We start from the raw sequence: 20601 nt of genomic DNA, 5'->3' as shown, positions 1-20601 counted from the left end.
AGGTCAAGATCTCAAAGTTCGTGAGTTTGAGCCCAGAATCAGGCTCTGTGCTGACAGCTTGGAGCCTGGAGCCTGTTTCGGATTCTGTGTCTCCCTCTCTTTCTGCCCCTCCCCAGCTCATGCTCGCACTCTGTCTCTGTCCAAAATAAATAAACTTAAAAAAAAATTAAAAAAAAAAAAACAAAATGTCCAGTGAGAGTCTGTATGTTAAGATTTTATGAGAGGAGGAAAGTTTTTCAATTTTGCATCTGATTTCTCTACTAAACAGTTCTAAAACTATATGTATTCAATTTAATTTTGTAGTACTGCTTAGTAATACACTAAACTAGTCCAGTACTAGTGTTTTGTAATACACTAAACATTAAAATGGACCCATTTATTTAGACTATAGGTTTAGTTGGATAGTTTGCTTGTGCATAAAAACAAAACCAAACAAAAGCGATCATATATGATTTTATATGGATTTGGTAATCAGCTTCAAAATAGTCCACTGATCAATTGGGTTAGTCTTTGATTATAACTCAAATTATTTACAAATTAGCATAGTTAGGGAAACGTTTAGCAATAAGTCAAGATTGGATTGGCCTATATTTTGATATTATTATGTGCAACATGTGTCAGCCTTATGACTCATGGTTCAGCTACCTTTTCAATAGGCTTCTTTGGCATTCTGCTTGTTATATTACCTACCTTTATTTATATTACCTACCTACCTATATTACCTTCTTTATATTACCTTATTGAGTTAAACTTGAATTTAATTTTTTGTGGTCTTGGAAATATTAAATTTACAGAATTCTGCAGAATCATGAGTTTACAAATATAAAATCTTAACATCACCAGAAGTAGTATTTGAATGCCATTGTCTTGTAGGCTCACCAGGTTTTGGAGTTATTTCTATTCACTTGTTTAAGATATACTTAGGCATAAAAAAGTAGTATTAATATCATAAAGTAGAGGCTCCTGTGTGGCTCAGTCGGTTAAATGTCAGACTTTGGTTCTGGTCATGATCTCGTGGTTTCCGAGTTTGAGCCCTGCATCAGGGTCTGTGTGGACAGCTCAGAGACTGTTTTGGATTCTGTGTCTCCCTCTCTGTATGCCCCTCCCCACTCTCTCTCTCTCTCTCAAAAATGAACATTAAAAATTTTTTTTGAAAATATCATTGTCTATTAATCTTAAATTTTACATACTAAAACATATCTAGCAATTATTATATGCCTGTAATTATTCTAAGCACTTCACAAATATTAGCCCAGATAATTCTTGTAAGGTATGTATGAGATCAGTTCTAGTATCCTGTTTTCTGATGAGGAAGCTGAGGCACATAGAATTCAATAATTCAATAATTTGCTTAATTCTTACTACACTGTAAGTGGTGGAGCTTGGATTGTAGCCTAGTCAGCCTGGCTATCTATAATCTGTTCTTGAACCCTGCCATACTACTCTGTCTTTTATTCTGTGATAGAAAATTTGTCTGTTAAAATTATTGGCAAAAAAAATGCATACATCCCAAGGAAACAACAATTACACTCTTTTATTTCATTCAAAAGAGATTTTATATATATATATATATATATATATATATATATACACACATATATATATGTATATATATATAATTTTAAAATTTTAAACCATTATATACATTTATTTCAACGTCTCTTTAGGGTTAACTGCATTATCTACTGGATACTCTAGAGGTCACTCTGAAAATTTGATATAATTCAGAAATACACAAATTTCATGAGCTAATTTTATTTTTTGGGTAATAAGCCAAAAAATGTTTTCTAATGTTTTCAGAAAATTTTATTTTCTATTTAATATTCTTTCTTTTTTATTATGTATCCATAAGGTATGTTAAGCTAAGTTTTAAACAGTTTCAAATGCCATTCTAAAATAAATGCAGTAACAGATAACCTGCAGATACAGATAATGCATGTTTAAAAACCAATTAAAAGATCTAGCAACTATCATGTGAAATTCTGAAATTAAAATGGTGAATGGTGGGGAAAATTAATTTTATTTTAAAAGTCGTATGCTAAGATAAGTCTTATAGTGTGTGGATCTTCCCAAGATTAGGAAGGTAAAGTCAAGGCCACTAGATAAGTCCATTCTAGAACCTAATTTTTAGTCTAAACCTAATGGTATCTGTGAGATTATTTATGTAGCTAGAGGAAAAGATAGCAGTAAACACTTGGGAAGAAACAGCAGAGAAATATATATTAGGATATTTTTTACTTTATCCCACTGATTATAGGAAGGGTACAGAGAGAGTCAGCATGTTGTATGTGTAACAACAGTCATACCACACCTGGATAAACAATCTATTTATCCTCTTGTGCTCTCTAAGGATGAGATACTAAATGAAGAAAAATAGCAGAATGGAAGCATCAATGTGTTTAAATCCCAGGGGGACAAAGCCTGCTATAGAAAATGTTGTTGGAAAAGGGAGACATCTCATTGATCAAGCAGAAACACTGCTAAGCTTTATACAGTACTCTACTCGGGGAGCAGGAAGGGGGATAAAAATAAAAAGAGGATAGAAACCAACAAGTATATTTTTGTCAACTGTGGACATCCCCAGAGAAGGAATAAAATTAACTTACTCTTGTAATCAATATATCGTGACCACTAAAAATGCAAGAAGATTAATCGGCAACAGACTGCGTAGCACATTCAAATACATTTTTTAAGGATCAGAGCTGATAGCATTATTTGAGAGATCCAGTGCAAAATGAAAACACAGGGCCATTTGTTAAAAAAAGGGAAAAAGTTCCATTAAAGGTACAATTTGAAACTTTATAATTCCTTCCATAGTCTTTCTCTCAACCTATCTTGGTACTTTTATTTAATTTCTAAATAAAAAAAAACCCTACATATATTTGTAATATAATATATATGATATATGTGATATATATTATGTATATATAATATATATAAAATGTTACATATATACGTGAATTATTACCATGTATTTTACCATTGATCTTTATAGTGTGCAAGTTTAGTTTTAATTTTTTTTTTTGTTTATTTTTCAGAGAGAGAGAGAGAGGCAGAGCGCGAGTAGGGGAGGGGCAGAAAGAGAGGGAGATATAGAATCTGAAGCAGGCTCCAGGCTCTGAGCTGTCAGCACAGAGAGATGCGGGGCTCAAACTCATGAGCCGTGAGATCATTACCTGAACTGAAGTCAGATACTTAACTGACTGAGCCACCCAGTCACCCCTAGTGTGTACGTCTAGTTTTAAATGCAAATATTAGAACATTGAACTCATATGCAGAATTCCTAAAATTGCACAGTTTGTATAAGATACCTTGTACATGCCTATATATTTCATTTTACAAGAATAGTGAAAATGCTGCACAAAACTAACTGTTTTCATTTCACTTCCTGATATATGCAGATTTTACTTAAAATCTCTACCTTCAGCTTACTGGTAAGTAAGGAAGGACTGAAAAGACAAGGAACTATGGGTTGCCCTATCTTTCTCTTCATTACCATGTGATTATTGTCAGCATAAGTGGCTGACTAATACAGAGAAATAACTAACACACATAAGAAAGGATTCGTTTGTCATTAACATACAATTGCTTTCCTGTATTTGGAGCAAATTCTGGTCCTGATGGAAAGTGTGGCCTTTCTGGGTTATAGACGAAACAAGCTTATCTTTTAGTCACTCTGAGTCTCACTGAAGTCCCACATGTCATGTTTCCAGTGGAATTCTGTGCTCTGGGACCTCAAATATTATATGGAAATAGGGTGACAAGGAACAGTGGATGTGCATATTGCAGGTAACTTCTCTGCTGATGTGTATTTCCTATTCATCTATTGGAATTCACTCCAAAACCCAAGTTTAAAGATGAAATTATTAAGAATTTCAACATAGTGACAGCATAGCATTAAACTGAGCATGGAATCCTTCTCATCACGGGGGTCTGTGTTACTGCCTAGTTCCATATCCATGAATCTAGTTGTGTTAAAGGGAGTATTACCTTTACATAAGTGTATGAGATTGGATTACTTAATTTTTTAGAGTAGGTGTTTCATGCAAATACACCTTCTTCAGGGAAGAATTAAACTGTTAAGGAAAGACTGACTTGCAATACCTGCACAAATCAAAATAAATGCAGATATAAATTGTAAATCAGAATTTCTCTTAAAGCTAAAGCTAAAGAAGGTGGCACGGCTATGATGGGTCATCAGCAACACTAGATAATGAAGAGAAAAGCCAGCAGTGTTAGGGCAGAAGAGAGGAGATGGAGCAGGGAGTCTAAGGCACAGAGGGAAAGAGCCATCCCTGGAGTTGGGATGAGCAATCTGAAATAAGGCAGGACACAGCTGAGGCAAGGCTAGCTTACCATCCCTGGGAGCAAAATGTGGAGAGAAAGTAATTTCTGATGGATCCATTTGTTAAAAACAGATCCAGGGGCAAAAGTGAGGTTATCAAGACAAAACTGAGGCATTGAGGGAGAAAGCCTAGTGGGAAGTAATTGAGGTACATTAGCCTTATATCTGGAGAGTGATTGATCTACTGGGAAGAAATACCAGATTGTCAAAAGGGTGGGAAAGCAGTATAAAATTATAATTCACGGGAATGAGTGACGTGATAAAGGGAGTGTGGAGTTCTGTAACTGGGAGCTAAACTAGGGCCTAGAGCTCGCTGAATGAGGCACAGACTGGGTATGGCTGGAGTCAGACCCACAGGGCAGTGTGAAGTTGGTTGTGATAGCTGCTCATAAGCTTTGGAGTCAAAGCTAACCTACTAGCCTTTAGATTTAGGGAGTGAACTTAAATTAAAAAGCACAAGGTTGGTGAGTATGAGGCTCCTTTTTGCATTCTGCTTAAACAGAATTGTCTTGAGACTGGATATTGTTGTCTTCATAAGGGTGTGTTACATGTGGATATCGCTAAGAGAATGATGGAGGACAGAGATGATGGAAAAAAGATAGGTTAAATTATCAAATATTGCAGGCAAATTTTTCTGGGACTAAATTATCCAACTAAATGCTTTATGTTTCTCTTCTCTTTTAAAAGTAGACCCTGATTTAAGTATACTAGATATTCAATTGAACAAATTAAAAAAAAAACCCATGTTTTAGAAAATGCATGAAATGTGTTAGAGGTTTTACGATGCATTTAAAAATTTTTGCCTGATAACCATGAAGTAAAAATAAGTAGGGGACTGTTGAAAAGGAAGATGTTTTCATATAAACAGACACATAACATTTTCTAGCCATCTGCTTAGCTCCTTTAAGACACCAAATTATAGTTAGAGCAAATTAAGTTACAGTACAGGAGGAAGTCCTTAACTTCTTAAAGGTTAGGTTATGCAATAAAGACATTTGCATATTGTTATAAATATTTACTATTTAATTTTCATGAAATGAAGAAATTAGAATATAAACTGGCTAATATGTAAACACTGTTATAATATCTGCAACTACATATTATACAAGTTACTACAAGTTAAACATTTATATATTATTTTATATGAGTATTGCAACTTACTAGTAAGGAAACTAAAGATAAGTTATATAATTATCAAAAACCAGAAACAGGATTTATGTCTGCTGATTTTAGAACCTAATAACTGTTAATAATATTATACTTTATGTATTTATGATAATACATAGAGCTTTTCAGGTTAGATTTATATGATTTTTTAAATGGATATAAAATGTGCACACAGTGATATAAGATTCTGTAAGGAAGTGTTCCATCCACCTGGTCTATGCCAGATAGGAGAATGTTGTAGCCATATTGAATCAGAGTTCTGTGTTTTGCCATTAAAAATCCCTAGTGTCCTAATCTCTGCCATATTAGCTTAAAAGGTGTTTCTGTTCGAATGTTTAGGCTATACCCCAGTAGTCTCTTCATTGTTTAGTATAAAGAGAAGACAACTGTGTTTATGCAATTAATAGAGTGCTATGGGACTTTGGGAAGTTTGGGCAGGACAACTGCTGAGGCGTGTTCTTGAGTTACCTAATTCAAATTCACACATTTTTTCCCCAATGTTTATTTATTTTGAGAGAGAGAGTGTGAGTGGGGAAAGGGCAGAGAGAGAGGGAGAGAGAGAATCCCAAGCAAGCTTTGTGCTGTCTGCGCAGAGCTGGACGTAAGGCTCAATCTCATGAACCGTGAGATAATGACCTGAGCTGAAATCAAGATTCGAACACTTAACCAACTGAGCCAACCAGGTGCCCCCACACTTGTTCTTTTCAAGCATTTGTACTATTCATTTGAGGAGAAAGGTAGATCTTTCTAATTGTTTAGATTAGAGAAAGCCAATATTTTGGTGGGGAAAACTCTCTTCCATATAATCAAAGAGAACAGTTTGGAAGAAGAATGTTCCTGACATATTTCTCTAGGGGAACACATTCCATTGCTGAAATACTGTTGCTCAAATGTTCCCTTTCAAAACATTCTTCAATATGTAGTCACAACCAGAAGAATATCCCAATATCCAAAAACCTTACCCACATTAAAAGAATTGGCATTAAATTCAATATCTTTACAACTTCATTTTTAGAGTAATAGGTCTTATGGCTCAGAGATAACCAAGGGAAAATTTGCAATTTTCCTGGAAGTTAGACTAAACTAACTGGAAAGGAATCACAATTTCATAGTTCTAAAATAAGAATATATGTGATAAAAAGTAATCTGTTTGACAAATTCTATATGCTATTCTATATATGTATTTTAAATTATGAAGTAATTGATTTTCTAGATTATTTTGAGAGATTTAGAAAGTCAGTAACACATTTGAGAAAAGATTTATTGGATAATTTTAAAATGTTTTACTATGGGCATACACAATGACTAATGCCATGACTACAGAGGTTATGTATAAGAAATATTCTATTTCCAAAATAATTCTATAGGAAAGGAAATTATAGGAAATAAAAAAATATGTTGTGAGTTTATGAGCATTATGATGATAATATTTGCCTTTAGGGTATATTACAATTATTAAAGTATTTGATCTGATTCTTAAAAACTAACTACTCATTCTTACTCTCTAGGTGAATCAGTCTGAATCTTAAAACATGAGCAATTTTAAACTAGGAATTTATAAGTACATTTTCCAGAATATGTCTACAATTATAAAGTCCTTGAGGCGATTCTACATTCCTCAAGCTTGTTCTGAAAATAATTGACATTTTCATAGGCCATTGAATCAGATTAGTTATGCATTTTAATGCATAGTAAACTCTTGTTCACACAGAATAGTAAATTGGAATTATTTTGATTAACTGAGAGCTATAGTGTAATCCATATATACATTATGAATTTTCAAAGAATTAGAATACATTGAAGTATATTTGACATAAAATCTAGGCTAATATAATCTGCCTTTTTTGACTGCTATTTTGCTTGTCTGATGATACAATACATGTTGTATTTGTCAGAAGACTAATAATATACACTAGAGTATAAATTTATTTTAAAAACAAAACCATGTTTTTTACTCAAAAATGTCCATTGCAAAGTTGTTTTGCAGTTTTGTGTAGCCCATTGTATATGTTGAGCTTTTCCTATTCTGCTCTTTTTTAGCTCTTTAGTGTGTTTTCCTCAAGCATCATATATCTACAAGAATCTAACTCTCAGCCTTCATTGTAGCTTTCATCCTACATTGTATGTGTATATATGCATATATATTTGTATGTCTATATGTGTGTGTATGTCTGCTTTTCTTTATTTCCTTTCATCTTTTACACATCTAACATTTCTCCCACCATGTCAAATTTACCAGTTTTGCATTATACTACTCATTGTTTCATTAATTCTATCCTTCCTTCTCATATAACATAACTTTTTTTCCTCTGTGTTTTTTTATTTCCATGGTTTATAAATGCTTTCAAGCCATCCTTATTATAAAAACAAAGACAAAACAAGGTTTTCCATCATCCCTGCCTTCCTGTGTGGTTAAATTCTTAGTTATATTTCCAGACTACAGAACTTTTTGGAAAAAAAAATCCTCCCTGCACCCAATACCAATACTCAGTTCCTGAACTCTTTTTTATGATTGCATAATGGTCAAATCCAATAACCTATTTTCAAAGACGAAGGGGAGTAAGTAAAATCAATTGAAGCACTCCACTTTCACAAACAAGTTTTATATTAGGCATGTGGCCACTGTTGTAGTAGTAAATAAACCTGAGCAAAAATAATGTGTTCAACATCATTAATATTAATTTGTCATTCTTGTAAAGCCCCTAATGAGAGTTCTTGTTTGGCATGTGGCTTTCCTCATCCAAGTCATGAGACAGGGACTCAAGTCAATTCCATCTTATGGTTCTACCATTTTTAGCATATGGACTCAATGTCACTCTGTTCATCTGTATAAAGATGCTGGAAATGTAGAGGATGCGGTATTGTATATCTAAGTTTTTTATGGTCTGACCCCAACGTGATTTCCCACTTCCACTCATACTCTCTTGGCTCAAACTTAGCTTTGGACACATTTAGTTGCAAAAGAAGGTGAGAAATACAAATCTACCTGTGTCCAGAAAGATGAGAATGAATTTTATGAGCATGTGCCAGGTCTCTGCCATACCACATCAAGATTTTCCCTCAGAGATTTTTGTTTCTTCCATCCACCTCCTTAGTTTTAAAATTCTCTTTATTTCAAATGGAACCCTATCTATGGTTGACCCACCCATCTCTAACTCTTGACTCTAATACTGATGACAAGAAAGAGCTATCTATTACAAAGTGCAACCCAAACCATTAACTTCTGCTGATCATCACAAAGGGCATAATATAAGTTTTGCAAAATAGAGGTTAATTTTCAACTCAAGTTATCATGTGCAGCCCAACATTGTTTGAGGAATCCACTGGGGGCTCCTTTTACGTTCTAGTCCTTAGTCACTAACTGGGCATGAAGACTTTATTCTCAAAACCAGGACTTTCAGAATGATAGCCTTTGCTCTAAAGAGACCCATTTTACCTACTCCTCTTCTTTCACACCTCTTATTCTCAGTTCACATGTATAAATTTTTATGGTTGACATGCTTAGAGATTAATAACCATTTACTATATTTTAGTATTACTATTTTCCAACAGCCAGAGAGAGCAGAGTTGTCTTTTCAATACACATATTTAAAAATTTTTACTGTGGTATGAGTTCATTCTGAGACACTCCTCCATGGACAGATGATTCTGTTTATCATGTTTCTTACAGTCTTGTTTGCTTCCCTGTAGAAGAGAGGCATGAATCACATTGTAGCTCCTTTTAGTGTTAGAATCTTATAAATATATATTTATTGAATTAATTTCCTGTTTCAATTTTTTAAAATTATTATATATATGTATGTATGTATATGTATATATGTATATATGTATATATGTATATATGTATAAATATATATTGTATATATTGTATATATATATTATATATTGTATATATATGTACATATATGTATATATGTATATGTATGTATATGTACATATATGTATATGTACATGTATGTATATATGTATATATGTATATGTATATATGTATAAATATATATATATATATATTTTGTTGTTGTTGTTGTTGAGAGAGAGAGGGAGAGACCCAGCAAGCCAGGGAGGGGCAGAGAGAGAGGGAGATAGAAATCCCAAGCAGGCTCCATGTTGTCAGCACAGAGCCTGATGCAGGTCTCAAACTCATGAATTGTGAGATTATGAACAGAGCTGAAACCAAGAGTCAGATGCTTAACAACTGAGCCTCCCAGGCGCCCCTCAATTTTTTTGATTATTTAAACACTCATGAATTATTTAAGCACAGATAATTTTTATAAAATGCATTCACTATGACTGTACTTTGTTAATTAAAAGAAAAGAAAAAGCAATCTAATTAACTTGATCATTGTAAAAGTCAAAAATTACCTAGGACCAAAGTTATATTTTTGCATAGGTAATTAAAGTTTCTCATTGATTTTTTCCTGTCAAAATTTACAAATCCTTATTTCACTGTTTAATGAACAAAATACATTGATTTTATTTCATTGAGTTTTTTTTTTTTTAATAAATGATGTATCTCTATTCTGGGGAAGTAGAATTCATACAAAAGTTAATTTACTGTCCAAAATTACTTTAAAAATATATCAGCTTGAAATACCAATTTTATTTAGCATTTCAAATTTGAAGAGTTAGAGTAAAAAAAGCACATTCTCAGTGATTAGTGAAAAATATTTTGTGTTGTTTCATTCCAATTGTATGGTAACTTTTTTTTCAAGAAATTGTTCAATTCACTCTCCGTTGCATCTGATATTGCTTGTAGATTAGCACTAAACAAGGAATGAGTCTAAGATAATAGAATGGTTCTTTTTTTTTTTCAATATGTGAAGTTTATTGTCAGATTGGTTTCCATACAACACCCAGTGCTCATCCAAAAGGTGCCCTCCTCAATACCCATCACCCACCCTCCCCTCCCTCCCACCCCCCATCAACCCTCAGTTTGTTCTCAGTTTTTAAGAGTCTCTTATGCTTTGGCTCTCTTCCACTCTAACCTCTTTTTTTTTTTTTTCCTTCCCCTCCCCCATGGGTTTCTGTTAAGTTTCTCAGGATCCACATAAGAGTGAAACCGTATGGTATCTGTCTTTCTCTGTATGGCTTATTTCACTTAGCATCACACTCTCCAGTTCCATCCACGTTGCTACAAAAGGCCATATTTCATTTTTTCTCATTGCCACGTAGTACTCCATTGTGTATATAAACCACACTATGGTTCTTAAAGTATTAAGAATACAATGTGCATTTGTGAAAAGTGTCTTTATTGAGTTAAATAATTCTATAATTTTAGCAGGACTGGAATTAGGCAGACATAGCATTGTAATTTTAGAATGTGAACAGAATTTAAATTGTTATCTCTTCAATGAATTCAATTTAGTGGCAGATTTAGATAAGGCATCAATGGGGTATGCTCATCTATGAGAGGTACCAATTTCCATGTGATTACAAGATTCAGTTTAGCTATGTAAAATTTATGACTGAAAACCAATTTAATTGTGGATAAAGTGATCATACAAGTTCTTTTCTTTGGAAAGTGTAGAATTATACCGTGGTAATTCTGGTATAATCATTTATAACCTCCCCCTTTAGTCTCAGAATGTCCTGATCTGAATAAATTATATACTTATTATTGGATGACACATCATATAGTTATTCTTTTATTTTATTTAAAAAAATTTGTTTTTCAATGTTTATTTATTTTTGGGACAGAGAGAGACAGAGCATGAACGGGGGAGGGGCAGAGAGAGAGGGAGACACAGAATCGGAAACAGGCTCCAGGCTCTGAGCCATCAGCCCAGAGCCCGACGCGGGGCTCGAACTCCTGGACCGCGAGATCGTGACCTGGCTGAAGTCGGACGCTTAACCGACTGCGCCACCCAGGCGCCTCTAGTTATTCTAATTATAATTTTTTAAAGTTATAAATATTCTACTTCACATATGATTCATGAGTTACTAAAAGTTAATGAAAGATGTACTTTATTTTTTATAGATAAAATTGAAAATAATTTTAAAATAAGAGTTGTTAATACTTTTTATGGATCTTTTTTTCTCATGACATTGTGCCACATATATAATTTTATCTGCCTAATAACTCTATTAATGCAGATATTATGAATAACCCCATTTCATAACTGATACAGCTGAAGCTGTGAGAGTTTAAATTATATTCTCATGGTTACCCAGTTGGCAAATGGTGAACCAGGGATGTGAATCTCTTCTGTTGGCACTAGAAGTAGACAGCTTAACCATGTATATATTTGCTTCTCTGAGAGACTAACTGAATCTAGTTGTTAATTAGATACATAATGCTTCATAATATTATGAAGAATTTGGCCACTAGTGGCATTGAATTTGAAATGTTCTTTTATTTTTCTTATTAAAGAAAAAGCCTATTGTTATAAATATATCCAACTTTCAGGCTAAAGTGGATTTTTAAAATCCTAATTTGAACATCAATGCTTTTTTTTTTAATCTGGTATTATGCATCAATCCAATAATATAAATCAATTTAAATCCAGAATTTTCAATTCTGGAAAATTCGGTTTTTGTTCCTTCAACATTTGCTTTCCTTTATTTACTCATTTTTCTTTCCTTCTGAAAATTCTGTTAGTCATATGCCTATTTTCTACAGTTTCTTCTCATCTATTTTTTCATCTCTTTTATGTCACTGCATTTCTTAATTCATTGTTAGTTACTATTTTATAATTCTCTTTTTAATCATGTATTTTTTAGTGTGTAGCCTATATATTTTATTTTATATATTTTGTTTTCTATAATAACGTTCATTTATGTATTCTTTTTTTTTTGATCTCTTTGAAATTGACATTGGCTCAGATTTCTGAAGTTGCATTTTGCCTTGTATTTCTCAATAACAATAAATTAAATGCAGTGTGTTTGGGTTGATAAGTCTAGTAAGTCATTGAAATGATCATCAATCAGTTCAAGACACAGTTCAATCTGGGAGCTTAGAGTAATGACCATAATAGTCAAGGCAAGTAAATGAAGCACAATGATAGAGTTTAGCAGAACATTTGCAACTTGATGTCAACAAAGGAAGAGAAACTATTACAAAGTTCCCAGAGTCAAAAAGTTACCAGATGATGAAAAGAGGAAAGGCGGAGAGGAGAGAGGCAGAGGAAGAGAGAGAGAGAGAGAGAGAGAGAGAGAGAGGATGAATTTGTGTTACAGAAGCAAACGGATGTTAATAGGAATAAGGGATAATAAGGGAAGGAGATGAAGATGTGGTTGGAGACATGAAGTGGACTGAGGAGCAAGTGAAGTTTTTTTCTGTTTTTTTGATGGTTGATTATCTGTTTTATATAAATACAGACACACACCTATAGATTATATACATATATGCATATATATATATGTGTGTGTGTGTGTGTGTGTGTGTGTGTTTGTGTAGATTATTATTTATCTTTGAGAATACAGTTTGAGTAAATTGCTGTCATGGAAGCCATTTTGTAGGTTGAATTTTTTGGAGTTTTTTTTTTCAATCATTCATTATGAATATCTATTAGGTGTCTATTTGTCAAATATTATTCTAAGTGATTGGGGATCAAAGAGAAGTGTGTGGCTCAATGAGCTTACATTCTAAGTGGAAAGGCAAATGGTAAGCAGGTATAACAAAAATATACAATGTATTATCCTTTAGCAAAATGCTATTGATATATAATATGATTACACTTCATAAAATACTGTTTATCACTAAACCCTTGGAAGGGAATAGAAGTGGAAAAGAAGTTGTAAAGTATACAAAGTCCAGGGAAGACATTAAAATTCTGGGTAACAGTGGTGTGGATGGACTCAAAACCCTGAGGCAGTCAGATTGCTATAATAGCAGATAAAAGAAACTCAATACTTCATTGAAGTTTTTGAGTTTTGGAGCATTCATATGGAAAATGATGTAGAAATATAACAACTTAAAAAAAAAGGCAGTACAAGCCACTGTCCTAAAGGAAATTGAGAAAGGACAGTTAAAACCAACAAAGAAACAAACAAACATATCTTGCCCATGGAACCGATGAGCCTAAGAGATACACAACTTTGAATTTTGCCAGCATTTGGCCAGTGCTCAGGTCCTTTGACATCTGTGACCAACCCCTGTGATAGAATCATTTAATAGACTTGGGTTACGGAGTAGGCACATCCCCAAAGCAGGGTTGTGTTAGAGACAGAACTTACATTTGGATGGCTTACACTTGTGTAGCCAAATGATTGCTCAAATATCGAACTCTTTCAGTATTAACTCCAAGCCATGTTGCCCCTATTGTAGAACTGCCCCGTTATTCATCAATGAAAGAATTAATGGCATGCATCTCTATTCTGTCTCTATGGCTTGTCTTCCTTCTGTTTGGTCAGTATCTCTGCTGGTTTTGAAATATTTTATTATCTCCTGTATTAAATTTCCTTGGAAATCTGTGGAGGTAATTCTAGCAAACTCTTTTAAGGTATCCTCATTTAGAGGGATGAAAGTTGTAGTCTATGAACTATGGAGTAGATGTAATTTGTTCAATTTTGAGTCAATTCCTTTGCCACAGAATAGTGTTATTTTGATTTTGTAAGTGATGGCAAAGTGGTGTAATAAATTCAGTTTTTACCTTTGAATTAAATAAATTGCTTGTTGCTTATTTCTTTTAATTTTAATGTTGCTATTATTGACATTTTACGTTTATGATTAGTCACATTAAATGTCAATTTAAATTAGTGGAGAAGAAAACGTAATTACTGTATTTAGCTTCATTTTTACTCTGTCATCCTGGAATGCTTTAATTTGAATTACATCATGTTTAACCTTTATTGGCTTAATAGTTGCACATTGAGATCGATTTATGCTAGATCCTGATTGAAAAATTAACAATAATAAGCAAAATGTGTGCTTAAATTATGCTTGCACTTTACTTATTATTTAAAGACTGGTAAATTGAAATAATAATTGTAACAATTTTAAAAATGATTCTTATATAAATATAAATATCCATTTAATTGAAACTAATGATCAAAACATTAATTTATTGAAATTAGGTTTATTCCATATTCCAAGACAAAAATACCCAATAATTGCTTGTTCTAAATGGTAGGACATACACAAACAATGAACAAAATTAATAATGAAAAACTAATAGTGAAAAAAATACTGATTTCTCAATGGAAGAAAAAAGATACTAGTGTCTCTGCAGATAATCTTTAATAAAAACTGATTTTCCTAGGAGATAAATATGCCTATTCTTGCTTTTGATATATTTTATACTTGGTTCACATCATTGTTCCCAGTTCTCATATTTTCGATTATGTTCATAATGCTGACCTTAAGTGAATAATATGTTTTAACCACAGGAGAGGGTTAGAAAGTTATGATATTCTGAACTGAGAATATATTAGTTTTTCTTCAAAATTTCAGGCAGGGAAAGATGTCAGAAGAGCAAACACTAGAGAGATCTTGCAATAAAAAAAATCCCTAGAAAACTAATCTTTAATAACATTCACTCAAGAACTATTCTTCAGGGCTCGTTTATTCAAATTCCATAGAAAAAGAAGTGATGACTAGACTTTTGTTTGACTATAACAGTAACCTTTGCTCAGTGTAGATGCAACCACAGAATGCACCATTGGATTTATCTCTTTTCCAGGATGGGCTACTGAAATTTTAAGTATGCACTGGAAGGCAGATAAAAAGAATGATCACTCTTCTAAAATTTGTCATATCCAGGGAAATGCTGCTAACTTTTTAAACAAATCACCCTCAATTAAAATACGATAACAATCTTCACTATTGGAAACACTGCCTGTGTTTCTACTGGAAATAATTTTATCGTGTACTCCTGGCATTTCACCCTTGTAGTATTTATTGGCTTTAGGATATCTTGCAGGGTTACAGATTTTAGAAGAGTTTTGTCTTTCCATTTCTGCCTCTCTCCACCCCCTAATAAAGATACGGTCTCTATAACTTCAGGTATGTCTTTTTTATAATTTGAAGCTGCTTTCAGCAAGCAATCACTTTACTTATCCTCAATCTTTTTGAACTGTTGCATGTACCTATTGAAAGCTGAAGTTACTAAATGACTTCTATACATGTATTAATAAGTTCGATCCTTGATTTTTCCTTTTTATAACTGAAAGCACAGTTTTATATTTATCTATTTTTCTTGTCAACTTTATATCGATCAGGTATGTAAAACTGTAAAACATAGACTCATTTTCACAGTTTTAATCATCACTTTTACACCAGTTCGGAAGTAAGTGATATTGTTTTCTGTGTTAGGCTATTTTTGTATAATGATTTAAGGCAGATATGCATCTGTGATTTGCTCATGTATTTTAAGGAAAATAAGCCCTTATTACTCTAAGGTAGAACAATCAAAACAACAACAAAAGTCACACTAGAACTAATAAATCATACTAACTTCAAAACCTCTGTGACCGATATATAATTCATTTTATCTGCACCATTTAAAATGTAATAGCTACATATTTAGGATAACTTACTTTCATATTCATACAAATTAAACACTATTAAAAATTAAATTTCTCAGTCATATTAGGCATCTTTCAAATGCTTAATAGTCATCTCTGGCTACTGGCCACCATATTGGATAGTGCAGAGTTAGGACATTTCTATCATCTCTGAAAGTTCTGTTGGAAAGCCACTGCTCTAAATCATTGTGTGAGCTTTGGATAAGTATCAAGTTTGGAGTAGATAACTTTTTAAAGAATGACCACATTAATACATAATAATTATAATGTATTATACTTTTTAATATACATTTTATTTCAGAACAGTTGCAGATTTACATAAAAGTTGCAAAGATAGTACCAAGAGCTCTCATATACTTCCCACTCAATTTTCTCTTTTATTAACATCTTGCATTAGTTTAGTATATTTATCACAATTAATGAACTAATATTTATACCTTATTATTTAATAATATTTAATAAGGAACCAAAGTTCATCCTTTTCTCAGATTTCCTTTGTTTTTCCTAATGTTCTTTTTCTGTTCCAGGATCCCATCCAGGATTCTACATTACATTTAGTTCTAATGTATCCTTAGATTCCTTCTGACTATAACAGTTTCCTGGTTTTTGATGACCCTGACAATTTTGAGGTATACTGGTCAGGTATTTTGTGGAATGTCTCTCACCTGGCATTTATCTGATGTTTTTTCTCGTGATTAGACTAAAACAATGGGTTTTTCAAAAGAAGACACATCATAAAATAACATTTTAATCATATTAAGGGTACATTCTATTAAATTGTCTAATATTCTTGATGTTAATCTTGATCACTTGGCTGAGGGTGCCAAGTTTCTCCAGTGTAAAATTACACTTTTTTCCCCATTCCCATACTGTACTCTTTGGAAGGAAGTTACTAGGCACAGCCCACATGAAAAATGTAGAGTTATGCTCTACCTTCTTGAGAGCAGAGTATTTCCATAAATAATTTGTAACCCTGGGTGGCTCAGTCAGTTAAGTGTCAGACTTTGGCTCATGTCATGATCTCACAGTTTGTGAGTTGAGCTCTGTGTCAGGCTCTGTGCTGACTGCTCAGAGCCTGGAGCCTGCTTTGGATTCTGTGTCTCCATCTCTCTCTGCTCCCCCCCCACCCCGCGCCCACCCCCCCACCCCCCCGCCCCCTCGCTGCTCATGCTCTTTCTCTCTCTCTTTGAAAAATAAACACTTAAAGTTAAAAACATAATTTGTAATTCTTTTAGAAAAAAGATTTGTCTAGACTATCAAAATGAGTTAACCTTTTCTACATGAAAGCAGAAATAGCAACTTTCATTTTTATTGGCTATGTGCTTTCTTGAGAAGAATTTAGGTATAGGCTCTAGGAATTTATAAGGGATACATCTGACTTAATGAATATCAAACATTGAATATGGAATTATTTGAAGAAATCCTTTCCATTTTTCTTGGATCAAATTTCTACTGACACTCATTTATCTATTCAATTATTTAAAAAATATTTATCAAATCCCTAATATTTACCAGGACCTCTTCTGAGTTTTGGAAATACATTATTAAAAAAAAAAGATGGTAATGCCCACTCTCATAGAATTTACATAATAGTGGAGGGGGATACTAACAAAAAATAATGAAGTATATATTAATAATATATCAGATGGTGTTAAGTGTTATGGAAAACATAAATCAGAGACAGGGACTTTGGGGATGCTATTTTAAATAATTTGTGTTGAGATAACATTTATGCAGAGAATGTATACAAGTGAAGGAGAAAGCCAAGGAATATCTGGAGAAAGCATTTCAAGCAGAGATAACAGCAAGTGCAATGACCTGGCATTTTCTATCATTAGTTAGGTGAAAGTATGGCTACAGCAGTATAAAATAAGCAAAGAAAATGACCTCTTTAACAGAGGTAGTGGAAGGGTGGTGGTGGCTAGATCATCTGAGCCTTTAGGCAATTGATGAATTTTGAATTTAAGTCTAATAGAGATGGGAAACTCTTAAGTGGTATTGAGCAGAGGAGAGATGAGACTGGCTTACATTTTAAGTGAAGGGTGCTAATTAAAAGTACAGGGAGCGGGACACCTGGGGTGGCTCAGTCAGTTAAGGATCTGAGTTCAGTTCAGGTCATGATCTCTTGGTTTGTGAGTTTGAGCCCTGCATCAGGCTCTATGCTGACAGCTCAGAGCCTGGACTCTGCTACGGATTCTGTCTCCCTCTCTCTCTGCCCCTCCCCTGCTTGCACTCTGTCTCTCTCTCTCTCTCTCTCTCTCTCTCTCAAAAATAAATAAACACTAAAATAAATAATAAATGTAGAGGTAGCAGAGATATCAGTGAGGAAGCTGTTGCAACTGCATAGGCTAGAATTTGATTGTGGCTCTGGCTTAGGGTGACAGCCTTTGACCACAGTGACTTTCTTTGATAGAAAAGTCCCAGTTTATTCCTGTTTTTCTGGTGGATTATTCTCAGTTTTTTCATTCCTGAAAGTGTACTAGTTGAGATAATAACTTTATGGTGACTTTATATAGACTAGTGTGATAGTTTAGAAGTGATAAGAACCGGTCATGATCTGTATATATTTGGAAGATGATACTAAAAGCGTAGGCTAATGGCTTGAGTAAAAGCTGTAAGAGAAAGAAAAGAATCAGAAATTACTTCTGGGGGCATCTGGGTGACTCAGTCAGTTAAGCATCTGACTTCAGCTCAGACCATGATCTCAAGATTTGTGAGTTCGAGCTCTGCATCATGCTCTGTGCTCACAGGTCAGAGCCTGGAGCCTGCTTCAGATTCTGTGTCTCCCTCTCTCTCTGCCCCTCCCCTGCTTATGCTGTGTCTCTCTATCACAAGAATCAGTAAACATTAAAAAAAAATTTTTACAAAAGGGCCGCCTGGGTGGCTCAGTCAGTTGAGCGTCTGACTTCAGCTCAGGTCATGATCTTGCAGTCTGTGAGTTCGAGCCCCACGTAGGGCTCTGTGCTGACAGCTCAGAGCCTGGAGCCTGCGTCGGATCCTATGTTTCCCTCTCTCTCTGCTCCTACCCAGCTCAAGCTCTTTCTCTCTCTCTCTGTCAAAAATAAACATTAAAAATTTTTTTGTAAATTAAAAAAAAAAGAAATTACTTCTGGATTTTTGCCCTGAGCAACTGAAGGTTTAAACTTGCCATTTATTGAGATGCGATAGTCATGTGAAGGCAGGTTGAATAAGAATTTTAGCTCTGGCAATTTGAGATGTCCATAAGGGTGCTAGATAATCAGTTGTGCATATTCATTAAATCCAAGAGTGAAGGGTCTAGTTGGAGATGAATATTTGTCAACACTGTGTTGTGGAGAAAAGGAAAATCAGCCTTGGAATTGATTTAATAGAGAAGTGAGGGAGAGTAATTAGAAACTCAGAATAAACAGTGCTTTCAGAGAGTTTCACTTTCATGGATTTACTTTGCAGGGTTTTTGTTAGTATTAAATGTTTTCTGAGAAGTGTGAGAGTATTAGAAGGTCACCAAATTAGGTATTTGTTATCACTAAATATTATTATGATTGACTTCAGCATTTGACATGTAATCAAAGATGACCACTCTTTAAAGATAATTTTTCTGGGGTCCCTGGGGTTTATAACATAAAGCCAGTTCTTGCTTCAAAACAGGAAGGAGAGTGAAGATAATATCAAATGAGAATGGAAGTGATTCTTGTCATAAAGGACTGTTGAGTTACAGGAGGCAAAGTGACAGGGTAAGAAGTTTGGGAGAAGTGAGATTGGGAGTATGTATGGACCAGGTCCCTTTGCGGGCAATGACTAGACTAATGGGCATAAAGAGAAAAGTTTCCATGAGCCCAAAATGAGAGGTGGATATAAGGTTGTTGGTGGGGGGAGAAATGGGGAGAGTTCACCAGGTAAAAGAAGACCCCTTATGTTTCTTTCCACTTTTGCTGCTGTAGAAATGGAGCCAACCAATGGCAGTCTTACTCAAAGTAAATGGAATCCAGACATTCTGACCTTCCTCTTGCTGATGGGGATATGGAAGCCAGAGTAGGTGCAGTGCATCAGAATTGGTTTCTTCACAGAGGAGCACATAAAATTGTGGAGTTGACTTTTTATTAATGCCAATAAAGGAACAGAGTAACATACATAACATACATAGGAAGCCACAGGAACATGTGTTTGTTGTACAGAGCATATCAGCATTCAGTAAGCCAACTGCCCCATCAAATGTCTCCAAATTTCTATTATATGAAAATAGTATTTCCAAGACCTTGTGAGTAATGAGGATATTATGATGGTAGAGGTGTCTCATTCTCACAAGAAAATCAGTAGAATGGAAGGAAGTACATATTTTCCAGACAGCTGAACATGGCAGGTAGTATTTGTCAGGTTTTGGATATATATACCAAGAAAGAAGAGGAAGAAATGCTTTGATCTATAGCAATGTGGCAATTAATGAACTGTACTGGTATAAGTGAGAAATAGAAATTTTAGTAGTTGCTATAAGTTAGAAATAGTGGAAAGAGAAAGATTAAAAAAAAGATTTTACGAACATTTGATATGTAATGAGCCCTGTAAACTCTACTCTTTCAATGAAAACCATAGTAAAAATCTGTGTTATTAAAAACTTTCAGATGTTGCTTTTTAATGGTGGCACTCAG

This window comes from Prionailurus bengalensis, chromosome C2 (genome assembly GCF_016509475.1).
Source record: "Prionailurus bengalensis isolate Pbe53 chromosome C2, Fcat_Pben_1.1_paternal_pri, whole genome shotgun sequence".
In the NCBI taxonomy this organism is placed as follows: Eukaryota; Metazoa; Chordata; class Mammalia; order Carnivora; family Felidae; genus Prionailurus; species Prionailurus bengalensis.
This window is presented reverse-complemented; position numbering follows the sequence as displayed.